Source organism: Vulpes vulpes, chromosome 4 (assembly GCF_048418805.1).
Source record: "Vulpes vulpes isolate BD-2025 chromosome 4, VulVul3, whole genome shotgun sequence".
In the NCBI taxonomy this organism is placed as follows: domain Eukaryota; kingdom Metazoa; phylum Chordata; class Mammalia; order Carnivora; family Canidae; genus Vulpes; species Vulpes vulpes.
Genome location: NC_132783.1, coordinates 16704781 through 16725513, shown reverse-complemented (window position 1 = coordinate 16725513; position 20733 = coordinate 16704781). Strand labels below are relative to the sequence as shown.

Sequence of the window (20733 nt, the reverse complement as noted above, 5' to 3'; positions counted from 1 at the left end):
TTCACGCCACAAACCTGTGTGAGTATTGGCTTATGGTTTGAATTCCAAGGGGGAGATTATTTTTCTCTCTCCAAGTGGTGTCAAGTTTGAGACATGCTAGTTTCCCTGCCGTCTCTCCACATGGTGGGTTTACTTTTCATTAGAGAGGATGTAGCAGTTTGGTGACTCAGCTATACATGTGTGTTATCTATTAAATCCTCAGTCTTGGTTGTTTGTCCTTCTTCTTAATATAAATTTCAGATTGCAATTGACAGTTTCTTAAATTTGATGAAATGTGTTATATACGAAAATTTCATTCCATGGGAAGATTTGTGTTTTCTTCTGTGATGTTGTAGTCTTTGGGAATCAAAAGATTCTGACAAGTTTTGGTTACAGGAGAGATAGCAGGCATCATTGCAACCTTTCACATTAAGAACATTCTTTATTCTTCCTCATTTAATATCAGATACAGGCCACCACCAATATGAATTGCACCAATAAAGAGAGGAATAATGACTTTCCCTTGCTGGAATGTTGCCATATGCGATAAGAGGGTCGCTTTGCCATGCAATCTGGATTGGTTGCTCCCTTTATATTCGTCCAGGAACTACCCTTTCCTCACCTCTCTTCTTGTGTTGGACCATGTTTACTATTGCTCATGTGTTCTCTTTCACAGTCAACTTCATTTTGGTAGAGCATCTTGCCAATGCTTCCTGGGAGCAGGAGGTGAGAGATAACCTTTCAAAGATAATTCATGTCGCAAAATGTCTTTATTCCAATTCTCCTATGTAGGAATCTGGATTGGAAATAATTTTTCTTCAGTATTTTGAAAGCATTGCTGTGTGTTGTTAGTTCCTGGTGATGATTCCTGGAAGCCATTATCATTCCTAATTCTTAGCATGTAACCTGTTTTTTGTTTTGTTTCATTGTTTTTGTTGTTTGACTTTTTACTTTAGAAGCTATTTTTTTTCTCTTTGTCTGCATTTTTGTACAATGTTACAGTAATGTACTTTACTGTGGATCTGCTTTCTGACACTGTGTTGGGCACTTAAGTGGACCATTCCATTTAGAAACTTAAGTTTCTGAATCCTTGTGACATTATCTCAAAATATTTTATTAATGATTTTCTCCCTCTCATCACTCCATTTTTCTACATTCCTTTACTCTCTTTGCCCCCCCCCCCCCCCCATTACTCAGGTGTTGAATCTCTTAGAATGGTCTTTCAATTTTCTTATCTTCTTCTACTATTTTTTATCTTTGTGTTCTTTTGCTCTATATGCTGAGCTAATTTCCTTAACTTCATACTATTTATTTTTTAATTTTAAAATTTACTTTATTTTGTTTATGTATTTTACTTCAAAATATTTTTTTCCTATAGTGCCTTACATTTTAAGAGTTTGTTTTAGTTCTCTAAATATTTTTTTCTTAGAGGACATCGTACATCTTGCTTCATGGATATAATTTATTGTCTGATCTCTCTGCTGATGATTTCTTTTTAACATGTTATCTTTTAAAAATATGTCTGCCTAGGTTCCATTCATTCCAAATTTCTTTTATTCCTTTGATTGGTTTGGTCTTTATCTCATCTAGGAGAAAATTTATCAGATGGCACTTCTGGAATCTCCGATCGTGATCAAGAAAGGAGGCGTAAAAAGTGATTGGAAGTATTAGACAGATGGATGAGATTGCCAGCTTCAAACTTCAGTGTGGGGTGATCTAGGAGAGCTAATGATGGTTGCTTGTCATGTAATTCCATATTTTCATTAGATACTCAAGTATTAACTATGCCTAGAGTCTTCCTTTCCAGATAATTTCTTTTTTAACTTCTCCAGATGATAAAACTTGGGATTTCTTCAGGGATACAGACAGAGCAGCCACCTGTGATGGAGTAGCCATGGCATAGTGATGTAGTAAGAGAAAACATCTCAGGCTTTAGGGATCAAACTACTCCTTAAACACCTTTCATCCACCTTTCACCTTATTTTAACACCATACCCTTAATTCCCATTCCAATTCTACCACATTTTGAGGTTTGGGGAGATTTTCCAGTTTAAATTGGATTATTCCTCAGACAAATTGTATGACTCTCCTCCAATTTTTGTTTCTTTATTGATAGCTTATAATTTCATTTCCCCCAGATGCTTGAGAATTTTTCTTTCAATCTTTAAAATTAAAATTTTCTCTGTATTTTAGGAGATATTTCAATTTTATCTATGTCATTAATTCAATTATTAAAAAAACAAGTTTGTCTCCAACACATTTTATTTGAATATTGCATGTTTTTGTTTTTGTTTTTTTCCACCATTAGAGAGATACAGGTGGCATACAACATTGTATACGTTTAAGGTATACAATGTGTTGATTTGATACATATACATTTCAAAATGATTACTATCATAACATTAGCTAACACCTGCATCACTTCACATAATTACTGTTTTGTTTTAAGCTGAGAACATTTAAGATTTATTCTCAGCAACTTTCAAGTATATAATACAGTATTATTAGTGATAATCAGTATGCTATACATTAGATCTCCAGAACTTAGTCATCTTAAAGCTGGAAGTTTTTATTCTCTGACCAACTTCTCCCCTCTCCCCACCGTACCCCCCACAGCCCCTGATAAACATCATTCTAGTCTCTGTTTCTTTGAGTTTGTTTTTTTTTTAGATTCTGCATATAAGTGATATTATACAGTAGTTGTCTTTCCCTAACTGATTTGTTTCACTTAGCATTATAGCTTCAAGTTTCATCCATGTTGACACAAATTGCAGGATTTCCTTCTTTTTAAAGGCTGAATAATATCCCATTGTGCATACATATACACATACATTGTGTATATAACATCTATTCATCCATTAATGAACACTTTAGTTTGTTTCTACAGCTTGGCTGTAGTGAATAATGCTGCAATAAACATGGGAGTGCAGAAATCTCTTTGATAGCCTGTTTTCATTTCCTTTGGAAATGAAAGGAATGAAACATTCCTTACTTAGAAATGGGAATGTTGGATCATATGATAGTTCTATTTTTAATTTTTTGAGGAACCATTGTATTGTTCCATAGTGGATATACCACTTAGCTTACCACCAACAGTGCATAAGAGTTCCATTTTTTCCACGTACTTGACAACTTGTTATCTCTGTCATTTTTTCGATAGCCATCCAAATACATGTGAAGTGATAGCTCATTGTGGTTTTGATTTGCATGTTCCCAATGATTAGTGATGTTGAGCACTTCTTAATGTAACTATTGGCCATTCGTATATTTTCTATAGAAAAATATCTCTTCATGTCCTCTGCTTATTTTTCTTTAATCAAATTGCTTCTTTTGCCATTGAGTTGTATGAGTTGCTTATATATTTTGGATATTAACTCTTTATAAAATATATGATTTGTACATGTTTTCTTTCATTCCACAGGCTGCATGTACACTTTGTTGATGATTTCCTTTGTTGTACAGAAGCTTTTAAGTTTGGTGTAGTGACACGGATTTATTTTTGCTTTGTCCTCTTTGCTTTTGGTATCATATCTAAAAAAAATCACTGCCAAAACTAACGTCACAGAACTTATCCCTTATGTTTTCTTCTAGAAGTTTTATGGTTTCAGGTCTTATGTTCAAGTCTTTAATCCATTTTGAGTTGATTTTTGTGTATGCTATAAGATAGAGGTCCAGTTTCATTCTTCTGCATGTGGCTATTCTGTTTTCCTACTAGCATTTATTGAAGGGATTGTCCTTTCTCATTTTTGAATATTGCATTTTTTGTTTCTTTGTTATCTCTTTACACCTCATTCTCTCTCATTTAATCTCTCTTAATTTCTTTTTAATCTCTTATTTTTGGTAGTATTGCCATTTCTATCTCAGGGGGCCATATTATTACTGTTCACTCTGTTCTATCAAGTTTACAATGGGTAGAAATTCCTCTTATAATCTGGCAAATATTTGATTTTTAGTCCTAGACTTTGACTAATTCCTTTAATTTCATAGTATACAAATGTAATTTAGTGATAACTTGGGAGATGCTTTACTAGGACTTGGCAAATAAATTCTATATAAATTAGTAATTAGGTTTTTTGCACTTATAAGTTTGTAAAATTGAGTGTTTTTTCCTTGATTCCATCACCACTTCACGCCCCTAACAGGAACATATCTCTCATGGTAGTAGACCTAGGAGATGTACTGGTATAGCTTTAAAATAAACCTCAGTTAGGAAGTTTATCAATGTTCCAGAAATAACTAACGATGTACAGCATAGTCTCATATGCTCTTAACTCCTTGTACCAGTGCTATAGAATCATTGAATTGTTGAGAAATAGACTTGGAGGCACATCACTGTTTTACTGATGTGTAAACTGAGGTTAAAAAAGTTTAAAAGAAGGAAAAAAGGAAGGTGTTTTTTAGTTTGATAAGGAAGAGACTAGAAGTTGGAGTTTTTCACTACCTAATACTCATTTAATGATGTGTAGTATTCTTGTAGAGTGGGAATAAGAGGAAGGAAAGCCTTGCTTGTGGTTTCTTTGTAATTAAAGCAGAGACTAACTCATTAACTAACTCAGCATGGGATTCTCTTTTCAAGTGGATGACTAGAAGATGACAGAGTCTAGGATTTGACACACCTTTTACTGAAACATTAAAACATAAGAGCTTTAGTGGTGCCTGGGTGGCTCAATTGACTGCGTGTCCAATTCTTGATTTCAGCCCAGGTCATGACTCAGGGTCATGATGTGGAGCCCTGCTTTGGGCTCCCTACTCAGCAGGGAATCTGCTTGAGGTTCTTTCCCTCTCCCTTTGCCCATCCCCCTGATCTCTCTCTCTCTAAAATAAAAATTAAAACAAAACAAAATAACCTAAGGGCTTTGAACTGTTTTCTAGTGGGGACCAGTCTAAGACAATTCAGGGAAAGTATCATGCAGTTCTAGGAAAAAAAGTTATGGAACTCAGCTTATGATTCTCCATGCAGAAAGAAATGTTGAAATATTATCTTATGTTTGTCTTAGTGGCACTTATTAAAATTAGAACAACACATACTCTAGCATGGCTCTGTGTAAGGACAACAGGCATATTCATGAAGTGCTTCCTATTTCAAAAAAAGAAAGAAAAGAAAAATTATCTTGTATTTTTCTCCTTTTCCCTGTTACCCTGCTGTCCAATTAACATATTCAGAGCACTGTAAATAACATCCTGCTTGGTTCAAAACATCGTGAATCTTCCTGTCCAACCCCGGTTCCTAAAATCTCACTGGGAACTTCAGTGTATTGTTTGTGAAAGAAAGGCAGTTCTGATTTATCCTAATTTCCCCTTGAATAAACTTCAAAATCACCAAAGTAAACCCAATGATAATTTTCTGATAAATAAGTCATAGAGATTTGCTGAGGGGAAGGTCTAAAAATCAAAGCCACTGCCTTGATTTGTGCCCTGGTTTGTTTTGGACAACATGCCCATCTGCCCATCACTTTCATGATTTGGGAATCAGAATTGATTGCTCTTTTAGGGGGTGAGAGGAAGCATTTAGATTATATAATTTAGGGAAAAGGGACAGAATAAATAACTACCAGAGAACAGACTGAAAGATAAGAATTTGAGCATTTCTGTTGCTGTTAGTTGTTTGTTTACTTGAACTTTGAGACCACTTGACTTGGATGGGGATATTTACAGCTTTGAAAGACTGAATAATCAATTTGGCAAATATAATTTTTAAGTAGTTATTTAACTCATTTTGTCCATATATTATATTCCAAGGTACCCAAACTCTTAAGGCCTTGCTTATAAAGCCATTCCAAGATCTAAAGATTACTACAGGACAAATCCTCATTCCATTTCATTCAAAGTTTTAATTAAAAATGTGCATCCCTGCGTTTCCTTTTATCAATCATATATCCTGATGGAATACCTGAACATTTGGGCCATGCACTCTACTCGGCATATGAATCTAACTAATACATAGCTCCTATCCTCAGCAACTTTACAGTCCAGCTGGGGAGACAACAGATGAAAAACTGTTGCACTGTAATATGGTGCATACAGAGGTCTATCTGAATGTAATAGAAATTACAGCTTCAAATGTACATCACAGAAAGTGGCATAAATGCAAAATGGCTTTCATTGGCTCTTATAAATGAAATGTTCAGGGGAGGTCTTTCATTGTGTGTACAAATACATGCCCATGGGTCCTCATCCTCAGGCCTATCAGAATAGTCTTGCCTTTGCCAGGATCAAATCAGTATCACAGCCTGTCTATAGAAAAATAGATTCTGGGTAGCCCCGGTGGCTCAGTGGTTTAGCGCCGCCTTCAGTCCCCGGAGTCTGGGGATCGAGTCTCATGTCGGGCTCCCTGCATAGGGCCTGCTTCTCCCTCTGCTGTGTCTCTGCCTCTCTGTGTGTGTCTCTCATGAATAAATAAGTAAAATCTTAAAAAAAATAAAAATAGATTCTGTTTTCCCTATAGCAAAAACCAGAATTTATTTATTTATTTATTTATTTATTTATTTATTTATTTAGAGAGGTAGAGAGTGGTGGGGAGGTGCAGAGGGCGAGAGAGAATCTTGAGCAGACACTGTGCCCAGTGTGGAGCCCAATGGGAGGCTCAATCTCACAGCCCTGAAATAACCTGAGCCATAATCAAGTCAGATACTTAACTGACTGAGCCACCCAGGCACCTTGCCAAAACTAGAATTTAATTTCATCCTCAAATTGGTCTGATTTGTTTTTTGAATGCCTCACTTAGCCTAGCTCTTCAACTGGTGTGGCCAAGCCCACTGGATACTATAATAATACTAGTATGCCTTAAATAAGTTGTAGGTGTGCTGAGGTGTCAAATCTCTTCTGCCTTGAAGTGCAGTCAGGCAGAGACCAGGCTAATCATCTCTGGCTTGGAGCAGCTCCATTCTTTAATCTCAATGTGGCATTCTAATAATATTGTTTGTTTGTTTGTTTGTTTGTTTGTTTTTGTGGCCCATACCATGGACAAAGATTGAGCAGTACTGCCCTAACTACTTTTGATCACTAGAGAGCTGTAGTGCTTTGCTTAGTACATCTTTGAAACTCAGTGGGACCCATTTAATGTGAATTCTCTGGATGGAGAATGGGGGAAGTGGTGTGATTCCTCTGGGACACATTTGAGAGGTTGTGAGAATTAAGGAGCATAAAACAACAAATGGCCACTCAATACAATGGTAGAGGTCTGATTCTATGTGTTGTTGTCAGGAAATTGGAGCTTTTCTTGTGCTTTAGAAATGAAATATCACAAAGCTTAAGCTTGAAATGTTTCTTGATGCATATACTGGCAAAATATTTGTAAGAGTGCTGCCTTTTTACATTATAATAGTTAAATCTTAGGATAGTCTTCAAGAAAAATACTAGTTTTTAACTTGCAAAGAAGTAAGCAATTTGCATTAGTTAAAAAATAACAAGGGGAAGGTTAGGGGGAGGGTTTGAAGCAGAACAAGAGGCCCTCCTTGTGTGAAGTCCTGTGCTCCATGAGCATGACAGGTACTTGATGACTTCTGCACTACCATCATTTATGGGCCTGGGCCATGCTTTTAACTGTCTGGGGGACTGCTCAGAAACTGGTTCCTTTAGGGTTACTGCAAATCAGAAGATCTGATTAGTCAATTATTCCTTTGTCTGAAAGAGGCCATTAAATTTGATGAAGGAAGCTGTCAATGCATTAAAAGGTACAACTGAGTGAAAGGTGAGAACAGATGCTGACAAGTATGGTAAACATGAGACACACCTGACAAGACACAGGACAAGCTGAGCAAATGGCTCATAAAGCTGATTTCGCAGGAGGACAGTAAAATCCTTCCTTTCAAGCGGCTTGACTTTTTACTAAGCATTTAAATGGAGACAGGGTCTACTGAGGAGAGTGGACTGCATGCTTTTACTAGATTTTGCAGACATCAGTCTTGTATAATCATTCTTTATTATAGTACTAAATCTATTAAATTCTTATAGTCTTTTCCCTTTACATAAACATTTTCTCTTACTAAAAACAGATATTCACTCTTTCTCAAGCACAATAATTGTTTTTGACAGTTCCTCTTCTGTATCTCCTTTAAAAGTCATGAAGAATTGGGTTCCTGTTGTAGTGATGGTTGACATAAGGTAATGATTTAGAAATAATTACAAAGAGAGAGTGGTCTAAGGAAGACCCGATGGCTTCCTTTTCTACTAAGAAATTTTATAGCTACTGCTTTATAACTCTTCTAGTTATAGATGATTTCATCCCATAACCACTGTAGTAATAGTCATTAATATAAAGGCCTCAAAAGGATTAGAGATTTATTTTGTTTTTAAATAAGCACCCAGACATTTGGATGTTTCTTCAAGGGTTATCTGAACCTCATTGGTCTGGAAAAAGCTTAATTTGTGAACATGCAGTAGCTTCTTGCAAGATTTGTAGCTTTGGGTCACTTTGGAAGAGTTTGGGTCACTTTGGAAGTTGGATTTCTTCGTAATTTTTCCTGGTAGTCTGATACTCTCTCATCGTGCTGTCTAATGAGACATCTACATGTTTATTGTTGAAGTCTGTGGTCAAATGTTGAGTTTTGCCTTGTGGCTTGGCCATCAGTGCTACTGGGCAAGGGCTAGTCTCTAATTTATACCCCTTTATTACCAATGTAATGCTAGCTACTGAAACAAAGAAAGCCCAGATTCTTTGTGGCTTAACATAATAGAAATTTATTTCCCACTCATATCAGGTCTAAGTGGCAGCACGGGCTCTCCTCCCTGCAGCATGTAGAGACCAGGCTTAGGAAATACTTGGCATCTGTGACTATTCTTAGCCTCAAATCCAGCCTGCAGGCAAGAGAAGAGAGAGTGGAAAATCTCATGACAGAAATGTTAAAAAAAAAAAAATATATCACTTTGGCTCACTTATTACTCACCGAAACTGAGTCTCAGGAGTCCACCAAGATAAAAGGTGTTGGAAAATGTAGTTCCTTACTAGAGAGCTGCTTCTCAGTGACAACAGCACATGGGGAAGAAAATCACAGGTATTTGGTGGAAAATAGCAGTCTCTTCACAACCTGTGCATGACACTTAACTCTGTAGCTATAAGCACTTATGATGTGTACATCTGAATGAAAAAATGCTTTGGAAATACGTCTTTTCCACCTTTCAGTGGACATTTAGTTTGGAAAGTCAGAAAAAGTCCCCTCTAATTTTTTTTTTAACTTTTTGTTTTAATTCCAATTAGTTAACATACAGTGTTATATTAGTTTCAGGTGTACGCTATAGTGATTCAGTATTCCATACATCACCCAGTGCTCAGCATGACAGGTGCACTCCTTAATCCCCATCACCTATTTAATGCATCCTCCTACCCGCTTCCCTTTTGGTAACTATCATTTTGTTCTCTACCGTAAGAGTCTGTTTCTTGGTTTTCCTCTCTCTCTCTCTCTTTTTCCCCCTTTGCTCATTTGTTTTGTTTCTTAAATTCCATGTATGAGTAAGATCATATATTATCTGTCTTTCTCCAACTTATTTTGCTTAGCCTAATACTCTAACTCCATTCATGTCCTTGCAAATGGCAAGATTTCACTCTTTTAATGGCTGATTAACGTTCCATAATGTATATACATACCACATCTTCTTCATCCATTCATCAGTTGATGGACACTTGAGCTGCTTCCATAATTTGGCAGTTGTAGATAACGCTGCCATAAACATCAGAGTGAATGTATCCTTTTGAATTAGTGTTTTTTGTATTCTTTGGGTAAATACCTAATAGTGCAGTTGCTGGTTCTTAAGTACTTTTATTTTTAACTTTTTGAGGAATTTCAATACTGTTTTCGAGAGTGGCTGCAGCACTTTGGATTCCCTCCAATAGTGCAAAAGGGCTCTCCTTTCTCCACATCCTTGCTAACACCTCTTATTTCTTGTACTATTGATTTTAGCCATTTAGACCAGTGTAAGGTGGTATCTCATTGTCTCATTGCAGTTTTGATTTGCATTTCCCTGATGTTGAGTGATGTTGAGCATCTTTTCATGTGTCTGAGAGCCGTTTGTATATTCATTGCACGATAAATGTTTCTTCTCTTACTTTCAATCTGCAGGTGTTTTTAGGTCTAAAATGAGTCTCTAGTAGGCAGCATATAGATGAGTCTTGTCATTTTATCCATTGTGTCACCATACGTCTTATGATTGGGGTGTTTAGTCTATTTACATTCAAAGTTATTACTGATAGATATGAATTTATTTCCAGTTTTTTTTTTTTTTTTTTTTTTTTTTTGCTTAATTTATGGTTGCTTCTGGAGATATTCTCTGATTCTTTTTTGTCTTTCTTGTTTTACTGATTTATTTACTCATATATTTGGGTTTCTTTGTTTTTATTATTTGCAGGTTGATTAGTGGTTTTGATATATGGTTATTCTTAAATTCTCACTTAATCTCTCCTGCCAATAGCAATCTATATTAAGTTGATGATCTTTTAAGTTTGAATCCATTCTTCTCTCCACATTTTAGGTATATGTTATTATATCCTATAAATTCCTTGACTGATGTTTACAGAAATATTCATTTTTACTGTTTTTGTGTTTCCTATCTTTCTTTCTCTCATTTTTGTAAAGCAAGATTAGAAACACACTTGATGCAATGAACAGGAGGCTGGAAGGAGAGGAATGAATTAATGATCTAGAAGACAAAGTAAGAGAAAGCAATGAAGCTGAACAAAAGAAATAAAGAAGAAAAAAAAGAAAGAAATAAAGAAGAATCATGCAACAGAAGAATAGACTTAGGGAATTCAGTGACTTCATCAAATATAATAATACTCAGTGTTATAAGTGTCCTAGAAGAAGAGAAAAAAAGAGGGCAGAAAATTTACTTCAAGAAATAATAGCTGAGGGATCCCTGGGTGGTTCAGTGGTTTAGTGCCTGCCTTTGGACCAGGGTATGATCCTGGAGTCCCGGGATCAAGTCCCACATAAGGCTTCCTGCATGGAGCCTGCTTCTCCCTCTGCTTGTGTCTCTGCTTCTCTCTCTCTCTCTCTCTCTCTCTCTGTCTGTCTTTATGAATAAATAAATAAAATCTTTAAAAAAAAGGAGAGATAATAGCTGAAAACTTGCCTAATCTGGGGAAGGAAAGAGATATCTAGATCCAGAAGGCACAGAACAGAGAACTCCCATAAAAATCAATAATCTCAGGCCCACACCAAGCCATAGTGTATTAAATTTGCAAAATACAGTGATAAGAAAAATATTAAAAGCTGCAAGACTTAAAAAAAAAAAAAAAAAGAGTCATTAACCTACAAGGGAAAACCCATTAGGCTAGCTGGAGATTTTTCAACAGAAACTTCACAAGCCCAATGAGAGTGGCATGACATATTCTAAGTTCTCAATGGGAAAAATCTGCAGCTGAGATATGCTCTGGTCTGCTTATGAAATAAGACCTAATATCACTTCCATAAGATCTGAAGCCGTGCAGAACTCTCTCATTGGGAGATGTGTCATATGTATGAGGGAGTGGGGGGTGTGCTGGTCTTCTGGAGGAGGGGGTCCACTGCACTGGGGCCAAGGCCAGCTTGACAGAGAGGGGAAGTCCCACTAAAGCACGTTGTGTGTAGTTGGAGGGGGGTAGGGGAGCTGACCTTGGTGTAAGCAAGTTAGGCAGCCAGTGTTAGTGCTGTACTGCTTCCTGCAGGTGGCTCTGCGTTTGTGCTGAGGACAGAAGCAGGAAATGGCACCTGCCAGCTCTATTGTTCCTGGAAAGGTATCTCTGTGAATACTGCCTCTCAGGAATGTGCTCTGAGAAGAGTGAATAATCTCCGTCTGTGTGCCCCAGCTGTTCTTCAGATCACTGTTTCCACACTGTCTGCCTCAGGTTGTTTGCCTTGCCTTCTCTCTAGGAACAGCCCCAATGTCTCTGGGCTCTCCCTGAGCCAAGCCTGCTGACCTTAAAACTCCAGGCATTAAGGCCCACTGGTTGCAAGGACAAACACAATTCAGCCCCTTTCACTTTCCAAGCCAGTGGCTTTGCGGAAATATTCTCCTTATGTGTTCCCCTCTGTAGTCCTGTTTCTCTCACCCTCTCTGCAACCACAGATTTCCTTTCCTCCACAGCAACTGTGATCTGTTTCTGCCCTTAACTATTTCTCCACATTCCCTACATTCTTCAATGTGACTTCTTCTCTTCCTTTAGTTATGGATTTTGCTCTACCAGTATTTGGGTCAATTTCTGAGGTATTTAGGATGATTTGATAGTTACATAGTTGTGTTCATGGGATGAGGTGAGCCTAGGGTCCTCCTACTCTGACATCATCTTCCTGCTCCCTCTCTTCTATTTTTTTTTTATTCCCAAAGTTGTAAGTACAGTGAAAAGAATATTTTCAAATTGCAAAGTACCTAATGGTCTTAGGAATTCATACAACCTCTGAGAACATTCTATCCTCTATATTGACCCGATGTATATGACAAGGACCAGAGTCCCAGTCCTCCTAATGGACTACCTACAGTTTGGGAGTATTTTTGGCTTTTTAGTGACCTGAAGGTCTCCCTAAATTCTAGCTATTTGTTGCTGTATGCTGAAGATTAATTTTAAAGTAATTACTCTGGCAAACAAAACTAACATCATAAATCTTAAATACTAAAAATGTTCCTATGGTATGAGATTTGTGTTTTTCTGTATAAGCCACATGACTATTTTCTCAGCTCAGTCAGTAATAAAGCTAATGTTATTAATAGTGGTAGTATGAGCACTTATATAGGTAGGGCCTTATTCAAAATGCTTTAGAAGTATTAACTAAATTAATCCTCAAAATCATGCTTTGAGGTATCATTATTATCTCCATTTACAGATGAAGACATTGAGGTGCATAGACTTTTCCTGGAGTGGAAGGCCTCCAGGAAGTGAGAGAGCCAGTGTTCTGAACCTAGGGAGTCTGGCTCCAGAAACCACACTGGGATGCCTTTCGCTCCATTCCTTTTTAAGCTGGTTAGATCAAATTCATTGTTTAGTGAACATTTGTTTTCTATTTTATGAGGGGAAAATAAGAGTGCTATGCTGGGCCCCATGATTAATAGAAAGCATTGATATTTTTTATTCTGAGGCTGTGATTATGGTTTAAAGGGCTTGATGGGAATCTGGGCCTGGATGTTGCTAATCAGATCTTTGGCTAGAAATAGGGAAGATAAGGTCAGTATATAGTTAGAAAGAATCACTAAAATTAGTATATACGTGTATATACAATATAAATAAAACAACTCCGGGCAGGATGCTACAATTCTTTAAAGGCTAAAAGTACATGATTCTTATTCTCATGGCACCAGCCCCTTATATCAGTCAGATCCCGGCCTGCCTATCCTATCTCTGCCCCTTAATCCACACCTTAGCATGGAATATCTTTCTTGTCTCTACCTCCTTTCCAATTTAGTTTCTCCATAAAATAATATAGTCCATTTAGGTGTCTCTCTGTTGAATACTTCTAGATTCATTTAGAAACCATTCCTCAGATGTTGTATTTTAAAACATCTAAATGCTCCTGTTCTTTCTCTCAAACCAGATTCTAAATATACTACTGGTAAATAAAACATATTTTATTTCCTTTTTTCCCCCTACATCACTTAGTGAGTGACATACTCCATTCCGAAGTTCATGAAAACCACGGTTAATTTTTTACAGAGAAGTGTATAGTGAAAAACCCTACCTGTATTAGAGCCCTTAGAGAGATGTTAGTTGATATGTCAGTTCTTTCTAAAGGTCCTACTGGCTTATGGTTTCCCTCAACTCTGTAGTATCAGCACCTTTCTCAGATGCTTGAACTAGAAAAGAACATACTTCAGACCAAAAACTTTTCTAGTTGAATTGCTACACCATTGTTTGCTTTGTTAACTGGGAAATGTTCTGATTCAACCATCAGGGCATCTCTAATTCTTACAGCTGTTAGAAACAGAATAAATGAATAAGATCAAGATGCTTGGACTTTTTGCAGAATCTTAAGGCAGAGTACAGCAGAGCAGTGCCTGAGTGGCCACACATGTGCTGGGAGGACTTGGCCACTCACTGCCACACTGCAAGTGGTATGACTAAGTAATCACTGCCAGCTTTGTTCCCACTTTTCCAAACTTGGGATGAGATTCAAGCCCTTCTTTAAAATTAGAGTCGATTGTCTTATTTAAATTTATTTTTTATACTTACATTTCAGAATGTAATTTGACATGAAATATATATATACTTATAGTCAAGCAAACAAATGAAAAAGGAGCAACAGTCTGGCACATTTTGTGAGTCTATTTTTGTGAGTCTATTTTTTCCACTGGGTGGTTATAGGACACAAATCTAATGTATTTATTACAGCAATTATCTAGAGAATATTCTGGAAATACCATATAATGGTATCAATTACTCATGACTTACTAATCTTGAACTTATCAGATACCATTTATTCTGGGACACCAAGGGCAGGTTTTTTGTTGTTGTTGTTTTTGTTTTTGTTTTTGTTTTTGTTTTTTTTTGAGAATTTAGCACTAGACACATTTACATCATCAATTATACATATCCTGAACCACCTTCCTCTATTCTTGATAGCCTGGAGTTCTGAAACAGTACTACTCACTGATGTAGTCACAGTCCCTTAAGGAAAAGTTTGTCTTGGTTCACAAGTTTTATTTAATTTTTTGGAGTTAAATTAAAGGACTATAAATGTCAATATTGTTTATTTTTAGGAACTATTTCTGTGAATATTTTTGCATTTTTATTTCAAAAATATCTGCAATTCCATAAATTATGAAGTTATTGCCCAGTTGCTTTTTGGGCAACAAAAGTTCACTTAAAACTCCAAAACTCATATATTTTCCCAAAGGGGGAGCTTTTCATACACATTCATTTTTTCAGCAAGTATTTATTGAGTGCCTACCATGTGCCAGGAACTATTCTAGGTACATGCGGTACATCATGGGGAAAGTAAAAGCAGGCATTTGAGCAAAGACTTTGAAAGAGGTGAGACGTTTGGCCTTATGGATATTTTGAGAAGAGTGTTTTAGACAGAGGAAACAGCAATGCAAAGTTTTTAAGTAGGCACTTGCCTGGAAATTCAAGGGTAGCCAGAAGGCTAGTGTGGCTGGGGTCAAGTGAGAAGAGATGAAGAGAGTTTGGAAAGGTAACAGAGGGGTGTGAAGGAGTGGATGGCTCAGGAAGTACCTTCTCAACCACTGTGAAGACCTGCTTCCACTCTAAGTGAAGTGGTAGCCAGTGGGAGCTCTCATATTAGCTTCACATGGCTGCCTGGAGCAGGTGCATGAAGTGTTATCATTTCATCTTATAGATGAAGAAATGGGATGATGAAAATTAAGATAATGTGCAAAATAATCTGCTTTCAATAATTCAATTTCTCTTGGAAAAGAAAGGAAAACATTTGTAGAAGTACACTTTTTTGACATTCTTTAAGACTTCCACTGTTCCTATTTTCGTCTTTTTAGTCCTTACAAATAATCGTATACAATGATTAATATATTTCCTGTTTAATAAATGAAAAAATGGAGCTTTAGAAAGGGTATAAAATTTTCAAAAGCCACACAGCTAGTGAACCTAGATTCAAGGTTAAGTCTCTGATCTCAAATACAAAATGTTTTGTAGTTATATTAAAACAGTTTTAAAATTTTGACTAGGAATCATTTCCCACCCAGATAATAAGGCAAAAGACAAAAGTATCCACAGACATCTCCAGGATTCAGAAGCTATTAACCTTTTGTCATGTTTCCTATAGATCATTTTTTTCTTTTTAATTTAGAAAATAAAAGTTTTAGATATTTTTTCCTATTTGATGGAAATAGAATGCTAGGTTATCCTTATATTAACTGGAATTTCTTTGATTATGGTGAAGTTAATAATATGTAGGACTTTTTAACTATTCATTTTTACCTATCTTGTGTCATATGTTCATATTGTTTGCTTATTTTTCTATTGATTATGTTTTTCTTATTTACTTGCCAGAGCCATTTATAAATTCTAGTCAATATTCATTTATCTGTTTTATTTCTTGCAAATATTTTCCATGAGGGCTGGGATTTTTTTCAACATTTATTATGAAATATACAAAAGGTTAGATAGGATGTACACATATGCTTAAATCCCTTTTCTGATCACAAAGGCAATATTTCAATTTTTCCTCATTAGAATATATTACTTTGAGTGTCTGACAAATATCATTATTATATCAGGAAATTTTCTAAAAGTAGATGTTACATATTATCCGATATGTTTTCTGCATTTACTGATGTGATTATGTAATATTTTCCACTTAATATTTTGATATGGTGAATTATAATAATTGATTTTCTAATGTGCCAACAAGCTAGCATTCCTGGAAGACACTCAAGTTGCTAATTATTGCTTTAATATATTTTTCTATTACTTTTATTGGCTTAGTTTTTTACATCAATGTTCCTTAGAAATACAGCCAGTGATTTTCTGCTAATTTCCTTCTCAGAGCTGTTACCAAGCTTATACTAACTTCATAAAATAATTTGAGTAGTGTTCCTTTTGTTTTTATTCTCTGGAAGTATTTGTGTATTATTGGAATTAGTCAATCTTTGTAAGCTTCACGGAACGTGTTGTAGAAGCCATCCAGACGTGAAATTTTCTTGATGGGAAGATTTGTGACTATTTTTAGAATAGACTGTCCTGGTTTTCTATTTCTTCATGAGTCCATTTGGGTAAGTTACATTTTGGGAGGATTATTTTCTTTTGTTGAAATTTTCCATTTTTTGGAAATAAATTTGTTCATAATATTATCTTATCTTTTTAATATGTACATAAGTAATAATGATGTCCACTTTTATATTACTGATATTGATTATTTTTTGTCTTCTCTTGTTTTACTTGATTAGTCTTTCAAGAATTTGGCTATTGTATGTTATTTTTAAAAACCAACTTTCAGCTTTGTTGACTCTATGACATGCTTATTTGTTATTTCATTAACTTTTGTTTTTTACTTCATTATCCTTCCTTCCTTCCTTCTTCTTTTTTTTTTCTTTGCATTTGTTATACTAGCCTCTTCCTATTTCACTGACATGAAATTGACATGACAATAATTCATTAATTTTCATTCTACTACCTTTTTTTTTTTTTTTTATGATAGTCACACAGAGAGAGAGAGAGGCAGAGACACAGGCAGAGGGAGAAGCAGGCTCCATGCACCAGGAGCCCGACGTGGGACTCGATCCCGGGTCTCCAGGATCGGGCCCTGGGCCAAAGGCAGGCGCTGAACTGCTATGCCACCCAGGGATCCCTCTACTACTTTTTTTTAAACATGTGCTATGCTAAGCTATCCATTTTTTTTTTTTTAATTTTTATTTATTTATGATAGTCACAGAGAGAGAGAGAGAGGCAGAGACACAGGCAGAGGGAGAAGCAGGCTCCACGCACCGGGAGCCCGATATGGGACTCGATCCCGGGTCTCCAGGATCGCGCCCTGGGCCAAAGGCAGGCGCCAAACCGCTGCGCCACCCAGGGATCCCCAGCTATCCATTTTTATTTAACTCCTGCTTTAGGTGCATCCCTAAGGTTGGCTCATATTTCAGTTCTAAACATTTTCTAATTTTAATATGAGTTTTAGAATGACTCAAAAAGGAAATGTATCATCTGATTCCCAAACTTTAGGGATGTTTCTATGTTGGTTTGGTTTCTTTCCCCATCAATTTCTAGTCAGAGAAAATGGCTTGTGTGATTTAATTTCTTTGAAATTTATTGAACATACTTTTTAGCTCAGGATATGGTCAGTTTTTATAAATGTGCATGTTGTAAAAGAATGTACATTCTATGGTTGTTGACTGAAATAGCCTGGAAAAATCTACTAGGTCAATTTTTAAATAAAGCTATTCAAGTTTTCCATATCCTTTTTGTTTTGTTTTGTTTTTCCTTTTTATTATATCTTTATAAAGAAAATTTTGTTAAAATCTCCCACTCTCTGATAATTTGTATTCTTGTTCTTCTAATTTTTTCAATTTTTAAAATTAAATACATAAAAGCTTAAAGATTCTAGAACCTCTTGATGATCTGTGGTGTATTACATTTTTTTTTTTCATTGTGACATGGCCCTGTTGAAATATAATAATGCTTTTTGCTGTAACATCTCTTTTTTTTAATATTGCTATAACTAAAAATCCATTTTTGAGGGAGGTTAACATTTATAAGATATATCTATTTAAAACTTTAAAATTTTAAACTTTCTGTGTTCCTATTTTTAATATGCATCTTTTAAAAAAGTATTTATTTGGTTTTTGCATTTTAATCTATTTTATCTTTGCCTTTTAATTGTAACATATGGCTCATTTATATTTAGTATAATTACTGATCTATTTTGGGTTAAATTCTACCAACATTTTTGTGCTGTTTGTACAATTTGTTGTATATATTTTTTTCTGCTTTCTTTGTGATTGTGTTATTTCTGTGACTGCATTTTTTCCCATCTTCTAGTTGGAATTTATAACTTTCTATTCTTTAGTGGTTACCTTACAAAATACATGTCACTTCATTTATCAAATACAGTTATTCAATACATTTTTTTTTTTCCTGAGGAGGAGTTGGGATTAAAAACCAGACAATTAGCCGCCATAGGCTATTCTTTTGCCATCTATTTTCATTTACATTGCAAATTGAGAGATTAAGGTCACATGAAAGAGCTGAGCTTGAACTTTGTTTTTCTGATGCCCTAGGTCAAGTACATTCCTCAGTAAACTAGAATTTACTTCAGAAGCCTCACAAAATCATGAAAACACAATCTATTACTTTGGGTATCAAGAGGTTCAAAATCTCTTATTTGGTTCATTATAATGAATTGTGAATTACTTCAGAATCCCATATGTTGTTTTTGTTTGAATAAAATCTGAAATATATTAAAAAAATACCTACTGCTGTGTTGCCTATTTGCTTTTCTCTTTTTAAATGTCCTATTGAGAAGTGCTGCAGAAATTTTGTCCTGACATGTGGGGGCCCAACTATTTCCTGCCACACTCAGCTTGGGGGACATAGCCTCTGGGTTATACTCTTTTGAAATTGTCCTGCTTAAGTGCATGTTTTGATTTTGGGATTTTCCAGATGCTTCATAAGCAGGTCCCATGTGTTAAAATTTTAGGAAATTCAGCATGTTTCTCAATGTGAGGCATTTCAGTACTCCACAAATTTAGGACAGTTACTCTATTAGTTGCGATGAGGAGATGGCTATTTAATTTCATTCTATTGTTTGCATATTATATGTTTATTCTTCTTTGCTTCATTTTTTATTTTCCTGGGTTTTTAAAAAGTCTCTACATTTAACATTTTGAGCAATTTAATTTTTATATATAATTATATCCCCTGGGTACTTAAATTGAAGACACATTACAAATTTAAAGCAAATTCAGATAAATAAATGTATAATGCATTCACTTCTGAAAGAAGGTTATCCTTATGCTAAAATTTTCTGCTTATTTCAAGTCTCAGAATCATATCACATAATTAAAAAATTGGAAAAGACAGGTACCATGTCCACATTCTTTCTCACTTTATTGATGAGAAGACTGAGACCAAGAATGTTTAAAAAGATGGGTAATGGCTGAATTAGTTCTAGAACCTGAATTCCCTCATTCCTGATATAAAGCTCAAAAATATAGGTTATGTGTTTTCAAAATATTGGTTTCAGACAGTAGCAAAGTATGACTCTGAAATATTGATCTTCACATAAGTCTACAATTTAATCGTTGCTCAGATATCTGAAAGTTAATCTTGTCTTCAAATTTCTTATTAGGTCTAAACCAGTCCTTTGATAGGCACCAGGGAGAAAAACAGATGTGATCTCAGCTTTCAACAATTAAGAAATCATCCAAGTAAGTGTAAAATTACAACTGATGGAAATATTCATCCCCTTTCCCCAATTCATTTTGGTCCCGTTATTCAAACCTCAACCGAAACTTTCTTTATTGAGAGAAGCTTTCAGTTTAGTCCAGGTCATTCTACTTATGAACATAGATTGTTAAATTATCGGGGATTTTGCTGGCCAGTTGATAAACACACCAATTATTAAAAATTAAGTTATATGTGCTTGTAATCAAGTTGTATTGAAAACAAAATAATTACTCAAAATTCATCACTTCATTAGTATAATGGTGTATTTTAATATTAACAAAGCTCTCCTGTCATCGTACATGTTTTTAGTCACTCTCTTGGGAGGTCACATATACTTAACGTGTGTGAACTACACCATAGAGGACCTAATAGGCCTAGTAAGGACTTGGGGTTTTATCCTAACATAAAGAAAACATTTTCCAGGGCTAATTTGATATTCTTATTCAAATAATATCTATATTTTAAAAAGATTGCTTGGTTGCTTTCTTGTAAGGCAGTAGGCATGACTGAGGGGAGTCCATCTAGATGGTCACTGCAGTAATCTAATGGAAAAGTAATCATAGCTAACTCTAAGGAATGTCCCGGAAGAGAAAAATGCATGAATTTTCTAGACATTTAGGCATTAACTCAAAAAGACATGTGTAAAGAAATATTGCAGGTGTGGCAAATAGCAAAATAGGAATAATACTATTATTCCCAATAGGAAGTGGAGCTTTGCTTTCCTCTATTAAATGTAAACAGGCCTTGAGACCAGCTTTGATCAGTGGAACAGCAGCAAATAGAAGCTTAGAAAGCATTTTCACATGAGAGATCTTTTTCATTCACATTAAAATTGCAGGATGAGCACAAGCAGGCTGGCCTGCTAGAGGATAAGATACGATGTAGCAAGAGGCTCCAGTTGATCCCGCTGTTCCAGCCAAGATCCTTGAAGGAGTTTA

General features: G+C 35.6%; 1 long non-coding RNA gene across 1 annotated transcript in view; it reads left to right on the top strand.

The window, feature by feature from the left end:
- Positions 1–20733, top strand: part of LOC112933645 (uncharacterized) — a 401082-nt gene that overhangs the window by 350299 nt on the left and 30050 nt on the right. Inside the window, exon 6 of the long non-coding RNA XR_003237709.2 lies at positions 19698–19776. This is a non-coding gene — a long non-coding RNA (uncharacterized lncRNA). The remainder of the gene's footprint in view (positions 1–19697; positions 19777–20733) is intronic.